Below are 16,915 nucleotides of genomic sequence, written 5' to 3' on the forward strand. Positions count from 1 at the left end.
GCATTGGCAAAAACCAAGGGTCCAAAAACTGATGAACTACAAATTGAAAACTTTCTACAAACTAATGAAGCGATAGAGGTACTCACTCATCTATGCCAATAAATTTGGAAGACAGCTACCTGGCCAACTGATTGGAAGGGATCCAAATAGAGGTGACCTAACAGAATGTGGAAATCATCAAACAATACCATAATATCACATATAAATAAGATGTTGCTTAAGATAATTAAAAAATGGCTGCAACTGTGCATATAGAGGAAAATGCCAGAAATTCAAGCCAGATTCAGAAATGGACATGGAAAGAGGAATATCATTGCTGACATAAGATGAACCTTGGCTGAAAGTAGAGAATATCAGAAATATGATAACTTGTGCTTTATTGACTATGCTTTATGACTTCCGATTATGTGTCTTTTTATGAACTATGGATAATACTGGGGAAAGTGTATATTTCAGAACACTTATTGTGCTTACGTGAAAATTGTAAGTAGATCAAAAGGAAGTTGTTTGAACAGAACAATGGGATACTGAATGGTTGAAAGTCAGAAAAATAGTGTGTGCCAGGGTTGAATTCTTTCACCAAATTTATTCAATCTGTATGCAGAGCAAATATACTGAGAAAACTGATTATATGAAGAAGAATGTGCCATCAGAATTGGAGGAAGACTCAGTAAATAAGCCTGCAATATGCAGATAATAACAACTTGCTTACTGGAAACAAAGATAACTTAAAATACTAATGAAAATCAAAGACTACAGCTTTCAGTATGGATATCACCTGAATATAAAACAAACAAACAAAACAAAACTAAAACAAAATCCTCACAAATGGGCCAACATTATGATAAATGGAGAATATATTGAAGTTGTCAAATAATTCATTTTGCTTGAATCTACACTCAACATTCAAGGAAGCAGCAGTCAATAAAGCAAACAAGATCTCTTTAAAGTGCTAAAGAGCAAAGATATCAGTTTGAGAACCAACATGAGCCTGAATCAAGTCCTGGCATTTTCAATAGTCTCATATTCATGTAAAAGTTGGACCAGGAATAAGGAAAACTGAAGAATTAATATACTTGCCTTATGGAGTACCATCTACTATTAGAAGAACAAACCAATCTGTGATGAAAGAAATACTGCCAGAATGCATCATAGAAGCCAAAATGGCCAGACTTCATCTTTCACATTTAAGGCACAATATCAGGAAGAACCTGTCCCTGGAGAAGAACATCACGCATGGTAAGGTAGAGGGTCAGCAAAAAAGTGAAAACTCTAAGGAGATATGTTGGCATATGACAGCAGCAATGGGCTCAAGCATAACAATTGTGAGGATGGCCAATGACTGGGCAGTTTTTAATTCTGTTGTGCATAGGGTCTCTAAGAGTCAGAACTGACTCAGCACCACCTAACAAAAACAAAAAGCATTTTCTGTAACTAAGATCCAAATATTTCATAATGTCCAGACACATGTTTCTTTTAACCATCTTTTAATTATTGATTCCAAATGTAATTTTATTGTGGTCTAAGTTAGAGTGTTTATAATTGACCCTTTGAAGTTTTGAGACTTCTATTGTGAATTACTAAATTGTCTAATTATGTAAATATTTTATGTGATTAAAATGTGAACTAATACATTAGTTTCAGATAAAGCTTTATTAATATTCTCAAGCGTAATGGTAGATTTATCAAATCACTATTTTCATATTACTTCTTTTAATAATATTCTCATAAAATTCAAGTTCATGTTTATTAATTTTTACTGATATATTAATGCTGTTTTCAAGATTTAGCACCCCTTTTTATTTCTGTCATGGCTTTACCTTAAATTATGTTTGCCTAATATTTATGTGGTGCTATGGGCTAATGCATCAGACTGCAAAGTCATTTGAACTACAAAGTCAGTGATTCAAGCTCACCAGCTGCTCCTTGAAAACCCTATACAGGGTCACTATGGCACTTAACAAAAACAACAACAACAAATATTAACAATTCAGTTTGTACTTGTTTTCCATTGTTTAATATTTCCCTCCAGAATTATTTTACATGACTTCATTTCTTGCATTGTTTTAAGGCAGGGTATAACTTGATTAAACACACAAACACATAAATGCATGACAAGCTAATCTATGAATTTTCATGGATAATTTTAATCTGCATAAATTTAATGTTGTTGCTTAGTTCTATCTTCTTACTTAGTGTTTTAATTTTCTTCTGTTTTCCCCTTCTTTTTTCCATTTACTGTAATTTAAAAATATTTTATTCTTATTTATTTCAGTTTACAAAATAATTACTCTTAGTTTGAACATAGTCTTGCTTTTGTTGTTAGATGCCATTGAGTCTATTCCAACTCAGAGCAGCCCTTTCCAAGAGAACACAATGCTGCCCCATTCAGCACCATCCTCACTGTTTTGTTGCTATGTTTGAGACTATTTTACATTTACTGTGTCAATCCATCTTGTTGAAGGTGTGTCTCTTTTTTGCTAACCCTCTACTTTACCAAGCATGGTGACCTTCTGTATGGTCTGGTTCCTCCAGATAACATGTCCATCCTATCTTCTAAGTAGCATTCTGGCTATACTTCTTCAAAGACAGCTATGTTTCTTCTTCTGAATATCTATTGTATATCCAATATTCTTCATAAACACCATAATTCAAAGATATGAGTTCTTCTTTAGTCTTTATTCATTCTCCTACTTTCAAATGCATATGAGGCAACAAAAAATGCCATGGTTTAGGTAAACTTTAACTTAATCCTCAAAGTGACATTTTTCCTTTTTAACACTTCAAATGTTCTCTTGCAAGAGAGCTAACTAATGCAATTTGTTGTTTGTTTTATTAACCCTGTTTCCATGGCTGTTGATTGTGGATCCAAGTAAAACAAAATTATCAAAAGCTTCAATCTTTTCCCTGTTTGTCATGATGCTGATTGTTGGCCAGTTGTGAGAATTTTGGGTTTTGTTTGTTTGTTTGTTTGTTTGTTTTATTTTGAGGTGTAATCCATACTGATGGCTATAGTGTTAGATCTTCATCAGGAAATGGTTCCAGTCTTCACTTTCAGCAAGCAGGCTTGTGTCATTTCCATGTCATAGGTTGCTAATGAGCCTTCCTCCATTGTGATGCAATGTTCTTTGCCATATACTCCAGCTTCTCAAATTATTTGCTCATCATGTAGATTAATCAAGGATGGTGAAAAGATACATCCCTGATGAACACCTTTCCTAATTTTAAATCATGTATTAGTCACAAGTTGCCTCTTGTTCTATGTGCAGGTTTTCCATGAACACAAGTAGGGTTCTGGAATGCCAATTATTTGCAATGTTATCCATAATTTGTTATGGTCCACACAGTCAAATGTCTTTGTATAGTTAATAAAACACAGGTGACATCTTTCTGGTATTCTTCATTTCTTTCACATTAAGTGTTGATCATGTTCTCTACTTTTGTTTTGTAACTCCAGCTCTTTGTGTATTTGATAACAATACTTGGTCTTCTCGAGCTGCCCTTTGAAATGTTCTGTCCAGCTCCTTCATTTAATCATTTCTTATATTTGGTTTACCGCTCTACATTTTAAAACAATGTCATAGTCTCTTCTGACTTCCACTTTGGTCTTATCTTTCTTTCCTGTCGTTTAATTGATATTTTTATTTCTTCACATATGATATCCTTGATATCAACCCACAACTCATTTTGATCTTCAGTCCTCAGTGTTCAAAATGTAAAATCTATTCTTCAGTTGATCTCTAAATGTGTCACTTATGGACTTGTTTTAAATTTTTTTCAATTTCAACTTCAACTTACATATAAGCAACTAATTTTCTTTTCCTCAGTTAGCCCATGACCTTGTTCTAACTGATTATATTGAGCTTCTCTATCACCTACTTCCACAAGTATATGAATTACTCTATATTCCATATAGCAAGATCCATAGATCCATATATATAGTCATCATTTATGCTGTGAAAAAAATTTCCCAATGAGTAAATTATTGGTCTTGCAAAATACTATTATGGATGGTGGATAGGCTAGAGGTGCAGTGAAGTTAACCATCAGCAATACCACAGAATATCACGTAAAGAAGTTTCAGGGCAGAGCTCCAAAATTCTGAATCATATATCTAGGAATATTTTAAAAGTTTGAATGTTTATAGTTAGTGGAACTTGTAGATGGAGTAAGAAATCGAGTATTTTTTAATCTGCCGGGCTCCAAGTCCTGGAGCCCACAACTTGCGAGAGACCAAATGGCAAGACCAAGTAGAAGAACAGACCCACCATGGAATAATGCTGCGGAAACCTAAGAGCAAAGGTAGATAATACACTTTGTCTGTTTTTTGTTTTTTTATTTTGTTTTCTATTCATTGGCCCCCCACTGTTTGTGTACCTCCATTCTGGTGATTAGAGAGAAAGCCTGAGTAAGTGGACACCCCTACCCCCACCACTGGTGGATTCTTCTGCCACACATGTGTACAGATACTCTCAGCCCAAGAGCCAGACCTGAACTCCTTTTTAATAGCGTAAAGGCAATAACAAAGGGTGTGGAGATAGAAAGAGAGTTTAAAAACAAAACAGGCCAAAAATGAAATTAAATCCTGAGGTACATCTTAACAACCAATAGTAGCATCGTGAAAATTATCAAGTGGCCTTGAAAGCAAGAAGTTGAAAGAGGACATTAAAGTAATACTCATATTAGGCTACAGATTTTTTTTTTTTTCTTCTCTCCCTCCTCACCCTTTACTGTAATTATAGACTACAGTATCAGATCCAGTTTTTTTTTTTGTGTGTGTGTGTGTGTTGTTGTTGTTGTTATTGTTGTTTTTGAGCGTGTGTGTTTTGGTGGATTTTTGTTTTTCTTGATTTTTGCTATTGCTGTTTTGCTGCTTTATGCCCCCCTTTTACCTTTGGGGGACTCTTTCTTTCCCTATAATACCCAAGAAGAGACAGAAACTACTGCTATATAGTTGGGCTACAATCAAACTCTATAAAACACCAAAACCTAGGCAAGAACCAATACCAACTGCCATACATCAGGGAGGCAGACAACACCTGTGAAAATTACTCTGAGTTAAGAAGAGTGAAAAGGGAAGCCCACATCCGGATCACATCTACCTGGATCAAATTAGAAATCAACAATAGGAAGACAAAGGAACTCAAGTCAAATACATGGAAACTGATTAAGACCCTGCTGAAAAGGGACTGGGTGGTAGAAGTAATTAAATGTGAACTCACAAAGTTACTAGAAACAAAAGAGCATGAAAACACAACATATCAAAATTTTTAGGATACAGCAAAAGTGATGCCGAGGAGACAATTTGTTGCAATAAATGAACACATCTAAAAAGAAGAAAGAACCAAAATGATCACATTAGCACATCATCTACAGCAATTAAAAACAGACCAACAGAGGGAACCTACAGGTACCAAAAGAAAAGAAATAATAAAGATTAGAGCAGAAATAAAGGAGATAGAAAACAGAAAATTGTAGAAAGAATCAACAGGACAAGAAGATGGTTCTTTGAAAGGATTAACAAAGTTGACAGACCATTGGAAAACCTAACCAAAGAAAAGAGGGTGAAGACACAAATAACATGCATTAGAAACCACATGGGCGATATCACAACAGAACTAAAGGAAATCAAAGGATAATAACAGAATACTATGAAGAGTTGTACTCCAACAAATTTGAAAACTTAGAAGAGATGGATACATTTTTAGAAATACACAACCAACCTAAACTCTCACAGAGTGGAGTAGAAAACCTGAACAGACCCATAACAAAAGAAGAAATTGATCAGATCATCAAAAAACTCCCAACCAAAGAAGTCTAGGCCCAGATGGCTTCACTACTAAGTTCTACCAAACATTCAGGGAAGAGTTGTCACTAATACTACTCAAATTATTCTAGAATACAGAGGAGGATGGAAAACTTCCTAATAAATTTTATGAGGCAAGCATAACCCTCATACCAAAACCAGGGAAGGACATCACTAAGAAAGAAAATTATAGACCAATATCCCTCATGAACATAGATGCAAAAATTCTCAACAAAATCCTAGCCAACAAAATCCAGCAGCACATCAAAAAGATAATACATGATAATCAAGTGGGATTCATATTAGGGATACAAGGGTGTTTCAACATTAGAAAAACAATCAAAATAATGAAGAGAAACTGAAAGCCTTCCCTCTGTGAACAGGAACCAGATAAGGATGCCCTTTGACACCATTCTTATTCAATATAGTGCTGGAAGTCTTAGCCAGAGCTCTACTGCAAGACAGGGAAATTAAAGGCATCCAACTTCATCTCTCATACTTCGGACATATTGTCAGGAGGGACCAGTCACTGGAGAAGGATATCATGTTTGATAAGATTGAGGGTAAGAGAAAAAAGAAAACCTCCAAAGAGATGGATTGGCCAAGTGGCAGCATTGATGGACTCAAGCATGGCAACAGTAGTGAGGTTGGCCCAGGATCGGGCAGTGTTTTGTTCTGCTGTGCATAAGGTCACTATTAACTTGATGGCATCTAACAACAACAACAACAAATTGGCAAAGAGGAAGTAAAACTCTATTTGCAGACGATGGGATCCTATACATAGAAAATCCCAAAGACTCAGTGAAAAAGCTACTAGACCTCATTGGAAGATTCAGAAAAGTAGCAGAATATAAGATCAATATAAAAAAATCAGTTGGATTCTTCTATACCAGAAACGACAGTGCTGAAAAGGACATTATGAAAGTGTTACCATTTACAATAGCCACCCAGAGGATGAAATATCTAGGAATAAATGTAACCAGAGAAACAAAAGACCTATACAAAGAAAACTACAAAACACTACTACAAGAAACCAAAAGAGGCCTACAAATATGGAAGAATGTGCCATGATTCTGGATAGGAAGACTTAACATGGTGAAAATGTCAATACTGCCCAAAGCAATTTATACAAATAATGCAATTCCAATCCAGATTCCAACATTCTTCAAAGAGATGGAAAAAATAACTACAAACTTTATATGGAAAGGAAAGAGACCCAGGATAAGCAAAACACTGCTTAAGAAGAAAAGAAAAGGTTAGAAACCTCTTACTCCCCAGCTTCAAAATTTATTACACTGCTACAATGGTCAAAACAGCTTGGTAATGGTACAATTAAAGATGCAATGGAACAGAAGCAAGAATCCAGAAATCAACCCATCCATATACAGCCAACTTATTTTTGACAAAGAACCTAAATATATCTCATGGGGAGGGGATAGTCTCTTCAACAGATGGTGCTGGCAGAACTGGAAAGCGATATGCAAACGACTGAAACAAGACCTTTACCTCAGGCCTTATACAAAAACTAATTTAACATGTATTAAAGACCTAAATGTGAATCCCAAAATTATGAAGGCCATCAATGAAAAAGTAGGGACAAATGTGAGGGCACTAATTCAGGGAATACACAGACTACCAAACATTTTGAAAACTACACAAACAAAAGCAGACAAAATAGATGTTTGGGACATACTAAAAAATTAAAAGTTTATGTGCATTAAAAGACTTCACTAGAAGAGTTAAAAAGGGAACCCACAGGATTGGAAAAAGTCTTCTACAATGACACATCAGACAAGGGACTCCTTTCTAAAATATATAGGAAACTACAACACCTCAACAAGAAAAAGACAAATAACCTAATTAAAAAATGGGCACAGGACATGAACAGACACTTCACCAAGGAGGAGATCTGGACAACCAACAAACATATGAAGAAATGTTCATGACCATTAGCCATTAGAGAGATGCAAATCAAAACAACAATGAGATATCATCTAACACCAGCAATAACAGTAGAGGACAATAAATGCTAGCGAGGATGTGGAGAGACTGGGATGCCCCTTCATTGTTGGTGGGATTGCAAAATGGTCCAACCTTTCTGGAAAGCAATATGGCGTTTGCTCAGAAGGTTGGAAATAGAAATACCTTATGATCCACCAATTCCTCTACTTAGTATCTACCTATAAGAAATACGAGCCATAGCAGGAGTAGATATATGTCCACCAACGTTCATAGAAGCACAATTTACAATAGCAAAAAGATGGAGACAGCCGAAGTGCCCATCAAAGGAAGAATGGATAAGCAAACTGTGGTACATACACACAATGGAATATTATGCTACCTTGAAGAACAACAAGGAAGCTGTAAGTTATCACATAACACAGATGAACTTTGAGAAGATTATGTTGAGTGAAATTAGTCAGTCACAAAAGGAGAAATACTACATAGGACCACTATTGTAAAAAACTAAGAAAAAGAACCCATACTAAAGGGGAAGAGTGAGATTCATTGCTGCTTATTGGAATATTGGGAGTGAGGTGAGGGGAGAGATGGAAAGGTGTAGGACAGGGTACGGAATAGACACAGGATAGTTTGGGACCTAGGGAGGAGGGCAATACCCAAGAACGGTGAGGGGAATGGAAGAACAAGGCTGATGGGAAAACAATTAGGCAGGTTTGCATGGGCTAAGTGAGGCAGAGGTAAATTATGATGTATGCACAAACTTGGATCAACAGGGCTGTGGGACATAGAGACTGAGACATGGTTGGAATAGGCAAAAGAGGAGAAATAATGTTAAGATGCTTGGCTGTCTTTTGAATCTTGGTTTCCCTGGCATACCATTATAAAATAGACACTTGAGGGGGAAAGAAAAGAATAGCCAGAAATATCACCATAGAAAGCTTGTAAGTCTGTCTTCTGCCTATAACTGATTGTTGTTGTTGTCAGGTGCCATCGAGTCGGAACTGACTCATAGCAACCCCATGCACAGCAGAAAGAAACAATATCCGATCCTGGGCCAACCCCACCACCGCTGCCACACTTGACGCCATCAATGATGCACCTGGCTGACCCATCTCATTGGGGGGTCTTCATCTTTTTCTCTGACCCTCCATCTTACCCAGCATGACATCCTTCTCCAACGACTGTTCCCTCCTGACAATATGTCCAAAACTGATTGGAATACCTAAAATGGGGCAACAACGTGCCCAGTGAAGGAGGTTTCTGGCGAGCACTTTACATCAAACCATATGTGGAATCCTGTACCTCACCCAGAATCTTCTGAGTTTCAAATTTCCACTTGAAAGGACAAGCAGACCAGCCTGGAGTGACTAGAAGAACAGAAGATACTTCTTGAAAGAAAGACTGACAGGAAAAATGCAAAACAATAATGGTAATCCAACTGATTACTAAAAGAACAAGCAAGCTGCTTGCCCAGGAGACATCAAGGCAAGTGGTCAGGTCCACTCAGGGCAAACCCCTTTCCAAGACTAAGACTCAATGGGAATACATGAGCAGACGTCCACTCTGATTGGTGACCACGTTCATCACTGATAAGGGGAAGTGATGTAAAAACAGCAATAAAGCTGTCAGGTAAGCCCTACAATGTTCAATAGACTCCTGTGATCCTGGGTGGAGATCTGGTTCACCAGCAGCGTGGCAAGACCTGAGAACTCTTGAGCCCAGAGTCAGGGACATAGCCACATAAACTAAAGTGGAGAGTGAAACATCCAGCTGATAAGAAGAGAGGGCATATGCATAAGAACATCCACATTTATAGAGAATATCCACTCAACCTGGCTTCAATGGCTGGATGATCAGAGCTCAACTAGAAGAAGAAAGAATAGGAAAAAAAAAGAGTAATCTGATACAATTTGATGGACTTGACCTATATCTATGGATGCAATAGCTCAAAAGAGGGAACAAATCTTTACAACGAGTATCATTACCACCCCTCCATACACAGAGTAGTCAGGGATGGGCAACTTGGATATGTTGTTGTTGTTGTCAGGTGCCATCGAGTCGGAACCAACTCATAGCGATCCCATGCACAGCAGAAAGAAACAATGTCCGATTCTGGGCCAACCCCACCACCGCTGCCACACTTGACGCCATCAATGATGCACCTGGCTGACTCATCTCGTTGGGGGGTCTTCCTCTTTTTCTCTGACCCTCCATCTTACCCAGCATGACATCCTTCTCCAGCAACTGTTCCCTCCTGACAATATGTCCAAAGTAGGAGAGACGAAGCTTAGCCATCCTGGCCTCCAAGGAGCACTCTGGCTGCACTTCTTCCAAAACAGATCTATTGGTTCTTTTGGCAGTCCATGGCACTTTTAGTATTCTCCTCCAACACCACAACTCAAAGGCATCAATTCTTCTATGATCTTCCTTATTCACTGTCTAGCTTTTGCATCCATATGAGGCTATTGAAAACACCATGGCCTGGGTCAGGCACACCTTAGTCCTCAAGCTGACATCTCTGCTTTTAATACTTTAAACAGTTCTTGTGCAGCAGATTTGCCCAATGAAATACGTCGTCTGACCTCTTGACTGCTACTTCCGCGAGTGTTGATAGTTGATCCAAGAAGAATGAAGTCCTTGACAACTTCAATCTTTTCTCCATTGATAAGAATGTTGTTTATTGGTCCAGTGGTGAGGATTTTTGTTTTTCTGACATTGAGATGCAATCCATACGGAAGGCTGTGTTCTTTGATCTTCATCAGTAAATGTTTCAAGTCCTCTTCACTTTCAGCAAGCTAGGTTGTATCATCTGCATATTGCAGATTATTAATGAATCTTCCTCCAATCCTGACGCTACGTTTTTCTTCATAGAACCCAGGTTCTCGTATTATTTGCTCAGCATACATGTTGAATAAGTATGGTGAAAGAACACAACCTTGTTGCACACCTTTCCCAATTTTAAAACATTCAGTTGGATATTGGCTCCGCAAAATGGGATGGCTACAAAGGCAACAAGAGACTGGCTTACAAGCTTTCAAAAGGGAGCCTAGATCCAAAGGGCCCGGAGGAAGGTAGAATGTCCACTGAGTAGTATCCAATCTGTCTGGGCAGGGCTAATGAAAGGAGATGGATATAGGTCCCTTGTGGTACAATGGTGAATAATTGTTATCAGGACCGACTACAAGGGTTGGAAATGTAAAGGTAGATGTTTTGTAGCAATAGGAGAGGAGTGATTGACTATGCAGTCCAGGAGCTGAGGTCCCTGGAACCATCAAGGGAGAATAGCAAAGTGAGAGACACTACTCAGAGAAACAGTGAAGCCAGAGATGGAGGCAGAGATGATGACGTGAAGAGATGGAGTGGCTGGGGACGTTACACCCAGAGAGGGAGAGGGGCTGTGTGCTGATGACCAGGGGACAGGCTTGTAGGGTGTACCCTTTGGTTGGTTGATGATGCATGGAGGAGATTTTAACCATTGCAATGAAACGATATATGATAGGAATAATGTAAAGCTAATGTTCTCCCATGTATATGCTCACATAATTCACAATAAAACATAAAAAAAAAAAAAAGGTAGAAGAGATGAAGGAAATTAGCTTAATGATGTCACAATGTTATCAGGACTTAAGTCTGAATTTTTATACATGTGATTGACAATTAAAATTCTCAGTTGGAAAAAAAATATATTATTATGTAACCTCCAGAGTACCATGTATCACCAAGTTCATATTTTCCAATAGTGATCATTCTTTTTTAGCTCCCAACTTTTACATTTCAATCACCAGTAATAATCAATGCATTTTGATTGCATGTGTGAACAATTTCAGACTAGAGAAGTTGGCAAAATATCTTAAGTTTTTTTCACCTTTTGCATTGTTGTTGTTGTTAAGTGCCGTCGAGTCGGTTCCGACCCATAGCGACCCTGTAAAGGGTTTCCGAGGGTGTAAATCTTTACAGGAGTAGAAAACCTTTTGCATTAGTGTCGGTAAAAATGTTTAGTTTCCTCATCTTTGGCATTAATGTTTGGTGTGTAAATCTAAATAATCATTGTATTGTCTGGTATTCCTTGTTGCTATTTTTGATAGGTGCTTTAGAATTGGTTCCAACTGATAGTGACCCTATGCACAACAGAATGAAGCACTGCCCAGTCCTGCATAACCCTCCTAACTGTTGTTATGTTTGACTGCATTGTTGCTGCCACTATGCTAGTCTGTCTCATTGGAAGTCTTATTTTTTTCACAGACAGCATTATACTTCATGATAGATCTTGAAATGTTCTTTTTGACATTTGATCAAATGATCAAATGAGTATGATCCCATTTCTCTTCAGTTTGTCATTCCTGGCAAAGCAAACAGTGTATTTGTCAGATTCAAATTGGCTAATACCAGTTCATTTCGGTTAACTAATGCCTAGGATTCTAAGGGTCATATGTTTAATTTCAGGATAGATATTAAAATGTTCCTTCTGAAGATGAATGTGACCCAGTTTCTCTTTAGTTTTTTTCATTTCTGGCTTGGTAGACCTTAATATTTCCTGATTCAAAATGGCCAATCATAATCTATTTCAGTTTACTAATGCCTATGATATCAACCTTCAACTATTCAGTTTCAGTTTGAGAACTTCCAGTTTTCCTAGGTTCATACTTCATACATTCTTTGTTCTGATTGTTAGTGGATGTTTGTAGTTGCTTTTCTTAATGTTCAGTCATGCTTTAATCAGCAAGTGAAAGTCCTGAAAGCTACTCCATCCCTGTTAATACAATAGATTTTTCTTTGAGGAGGAAGTTCTTCCCCAGTCTTATTTTTAGTGTCTTCCCATTGAAGAGATTTATCTTATAGCACTGTATCAAATAATGTTCTGCTGCTAATCATAAGATTTTTACTGGCAAACTCATTTTTCCTAGTATGTCTAACTCTGTGACCTGCATTGAAACCTTCCCAATATTGGTAACCTTGCTGATATTAGAAATAGTGGTGGCATCGTTTCCAGCATCACAGCAACATGCAAATTACCACAGTATGACAAACTGAAAGATTTGAAAATAATACTTTTCCGTACATACTTTTAATAAAATAAAAAATTATTCTGGATTAGTTTCCATCTAAACATTTCAGTAAAATTTGAAAAACATATTTTAATTGTTCAAATTACCAAAATTATCTTAATTTACCATTCATTACTATTATATCACTTCAATCTCAATGTATGATGCATAGACTATAATTCCTACCTTTGTCTGGATATTTTTGTTATTTATATCATATTTTTATCTTTCCTTATATTATAAACTACCCAGTACACTTTTAGTAAGGAGCTCTGGTAGCAAGTGGTTACAAGTTGGGTTGTTTACCTCAAGGTCAGCAGTTTGAAACTACCCTTTGTTTCACAGGAGAAAAATGAGGTTTTCTGCTTCTGTCAAGATGTAAAGCCTTAGAACCCTTATGCAGAGCTGTTATGAGTTGGAACGAACTCCATGGCACACCACCACCACCACCACCATACATTTAGTATATCTGATTTAAAAAGTAATAGACTTTTATAGAAATTGTGAAAAATAATATGGTTAATTTACATTGAATTAAACTTTCATAATGTCTAAAAGTAGAACAAAATAGTATTACTTGAATAAGAAGTCAAATGTAATTTTTAGTGTCATTCCCGTGAGAATATGAGTAATGTATATTTTTCTTCAGTATGTTTTTCAGATTTTTCTCTTTAACTTTTATTTTATGTATGATATGCCTAAACTGATCTTTGAATCTCAGTTTCTGTGACATCTAGCTTAAAATCTGTTTTGATATTTTTCATATATTTTACATTTTTGGTAATTTTTTTCAAATTCTATGTTCTGTCCCATTCTCCTTTCCTTCTTGTCTGACACTCAAACTATTTGAACATATATTAGTCGATATCTCAAAATTCTCATAAACTTTCATTTAAATTTTAGTTTTCTGTGCTTCAGTATGAATTACCTTTAAGCTTTCTTCTGTTACAACCTATAATACACATGATGTCACACCTCCTTTTAGTTTTCTTTCTGAATATCTCTTATTTTCAGCTGGACTATAAATATCCTGTAATGGTCTCTGTTCTCCACTAACTATGTCAACATTAGCACACTAATATTACTTATAAGTAGTTCATGTCTTACTATCTTATTTCTCCAAAATCAACAACAAAATGAACTATTTGTAAATTCCTTAGCTTCATGTCCACTGTTGTTCACAATCTGGCCCCAGTTCACATTTTCAGGATTATCCCTATTTATTAATGCATTCCTTCCTTTCTTCAACATATACTTATTAAATGTTTACTAAATGACAAGCACTATATTAGGTACTGAGGGGCAAATAGTATTATATATTTGGAGTCCTTTAGCATAGTGGAATATACTAAAACTTTCAGAACACAGCACAACAGTGCTAAGAGTGCAATTTATAACAAGAAATGCATACATCCCAAAAGAAGAAAGACCCCAAATCAACACATCTTCAACAGTTAGAAAAAGATGAGCAAAGTAATCCTACAGTTACCAGAAGAAAATAAATAATAAAGATTGTTGTTGTTGTTAAGTTCTGTCAAGTCATTTCTGACTCAGCGACCTAGTATAGGGTTTTGGAGAAACAGCTGCTGAGTTTAAACCACCAACCTTGCAGTTCAAACCAACTTTGAGGTCAACTGCTTATCCTATGGTGCCACGCCAGATACAAATGAATTAGATAACAGAGAAACAACAGGAAGAATTAACAAGAAAAGAATTTGGTTCTTTGAAAGGATTAATAGAATTGACAAACCATTGAGAAATCAAAAAAATAAAGAAAGAAAGATAAGAAAGAGAAGATATAAATAACATGCATAAGAAACAACATTGATAACATTACAAAAGAACCAACTGAAATCAAAAGGATAATTACAGAATATAGGAAGAGTTGTATTCCAATAAATTTGAAAATTTTCAAGAAATGGGAACATTTTTAGAAAAACATGATCTACCTAAAATAACACAGAGTGAAGCAGAACACTTGAATAAATATATAACAAAAGAAGGAATTGATCAGGTCATTAAAAAATTCTCCCCCTAAAAAAGTCTAGGTGTCTTTACTGGTTATCAAACATTCAGAAAAGAGTTGACACCAATTTTCCTCAAACCATTCCAGAACATATAAAAGAATAGAAAACTTAATAGATTTTATGAAGCAAGCACAACCTTAACACCAAAACCAGGCAAAGTCATCACTAAAAAAGGAAATTATAGACCGATATCTCTCATGTACACAGAGGCAAAAATTCTCAGCAAAATCTTAGTCAACATAATTCAACAACACATCAAAAAAAAAAAATTCATATCAGGGATGCAATGATGGTTCAATATTAGAAAAACAATCAACATGATCCACCATATAAATAAAACAAAGGAAAAGAACCACATGATCATATTAATTGAAACAGAAAAAGTATTTGACAAGATCTAGCATCCATTCCTGATAAAAACACTCAACACAGTAGGAATTGAAGGGAAATTCTTCAACATAATTTAAAGCATATATAGAAATCTTACTGTTCAATGTAGGTAGAGAAACTAAAAGTATTCCCCTTTCAAACCAGACAAGGATGTCCTTTATCACTATGCCTATTCAATAGTATATTGGAAGTCTTAGTCAGAGTTATAAAGCAAGAAATGGAAATTATAGGCATCCAAATTTGCAAAGAAGAAATAAAGCTTTCTCTATTTGCCAATGGTAGTATCCTAAATATAGAAAAACCCAAAGACTCAGCATGTACAACAAAATCTTAGTTGAAGATTCAGCAAAGTGACAGGGTACAAGATCAATATATAAAAATCACATGGTTTCTTACACAATAATAAACACAATTCTGAAATGGAAATTAGAAAACCAATATCAATTATAATTTCCACTTAAAAGATAAAATACTTACGAATAAATCTAACTGGAGAAACAAAAGACCAATACAAAGAAAACTCCAAAATACAACTACAAGCAATGATAGCAAAGTTAAAAAACAAAAACAAAAAAACCCAGAAAACAACAAATGCGTATGAGAGTGCAGAAAAGTTGGGAACCTCCTATATTGCTGGTGAGACTATAAAATGGTTCACCTACTCTGGAAAACAGTAAGTACTTCTTAACATATTTGGAAATAAGAATACTGTAACCAGCAATCTCTCTACTTAGTACATATCCATAAAAAATAAGAGCCAGGTCATGAGTAGATATATGTACACTGATGTTCATTGCAACACTATTCATAATAGCAAAAAGATGAGGACAGCATAAATGCCCATCAATGGAAGAATGGATAAACAAATTTTGGTATACACACACAATGGAATGCTATGCATTGTTGAAGAATAACAATGAATCTGCAAACCATCTCATAACCTGTATGAACCTGGAGAACATTATGCTGAGTGTAATAAGTTAATCACAGAAGGACAAATATTGTAAAATCCTATTGTAAAATGTCAATAAAATATTTTCAAACTAAAAGACACATTCTTTCATTGTTACCAGTGGTGTAAGGGAAGGAAGTGTTATTCACTGGTTAGAGGATAGACACATTTTAACTCAGATGATGGGAGGGCAACATACAAGTAGGGGAAGAATAGTATACAAGAACATGAAAGTTGACAGAAGAATGATGAAAATAGGTGATGACACAGGGAGCTGTGAGAATAAAATTCATCAAGCTGTTAATATGTTGCTGTTGTCAGGGGCCATTGAATCAGCATGACTCACAGTGACACTGTATGTAACGGAACAAAATATTGCCTGGTCCTGCAACATCGTCACAATTGTTACTACCTTTGAATCCATTGTTGCTGCCATTGTGTTAATTCATCGTATTGAGGGTCTTCCACTTTTTCGCTTACCTTCCATTTTATCAAGTATGATGTAATTCTAGAGAGACTGCTCCCTCCTAACAACATATCCAAAGTGTTGTTGTTGTTGTTGTCAGGTGCCATTGAGTCGGAACCGACTCATAGCAACCCCATGCACAGCAGAACGAAACAATGTTCGATCCTGGGCCAACCTCATTACCGCTGCCACACTTAGTCCATCAATGATGCCACCTGGCTGATCCATCTCCTTGGGGGTCTTCCTCTTTTTCTCTGACCCTCCACC

Source organism: Chrysochloris asiatica, unplaced genomic scaffold, assembly GCF_000296735.1.
Source record: "Chrysochloris asiatica unplaced genomic scaffold, ChrAsi1.0 scaffold00002, whole genome shotgun sequence".
Classification (NCBI taxonomy): domain Eukaryota; kingdom Metazoa; phylum Chordata; class Mammalia; order Afrosoricida; family Chrysochloridae; genus Chrysochloris; species Chrysochloris asiatica.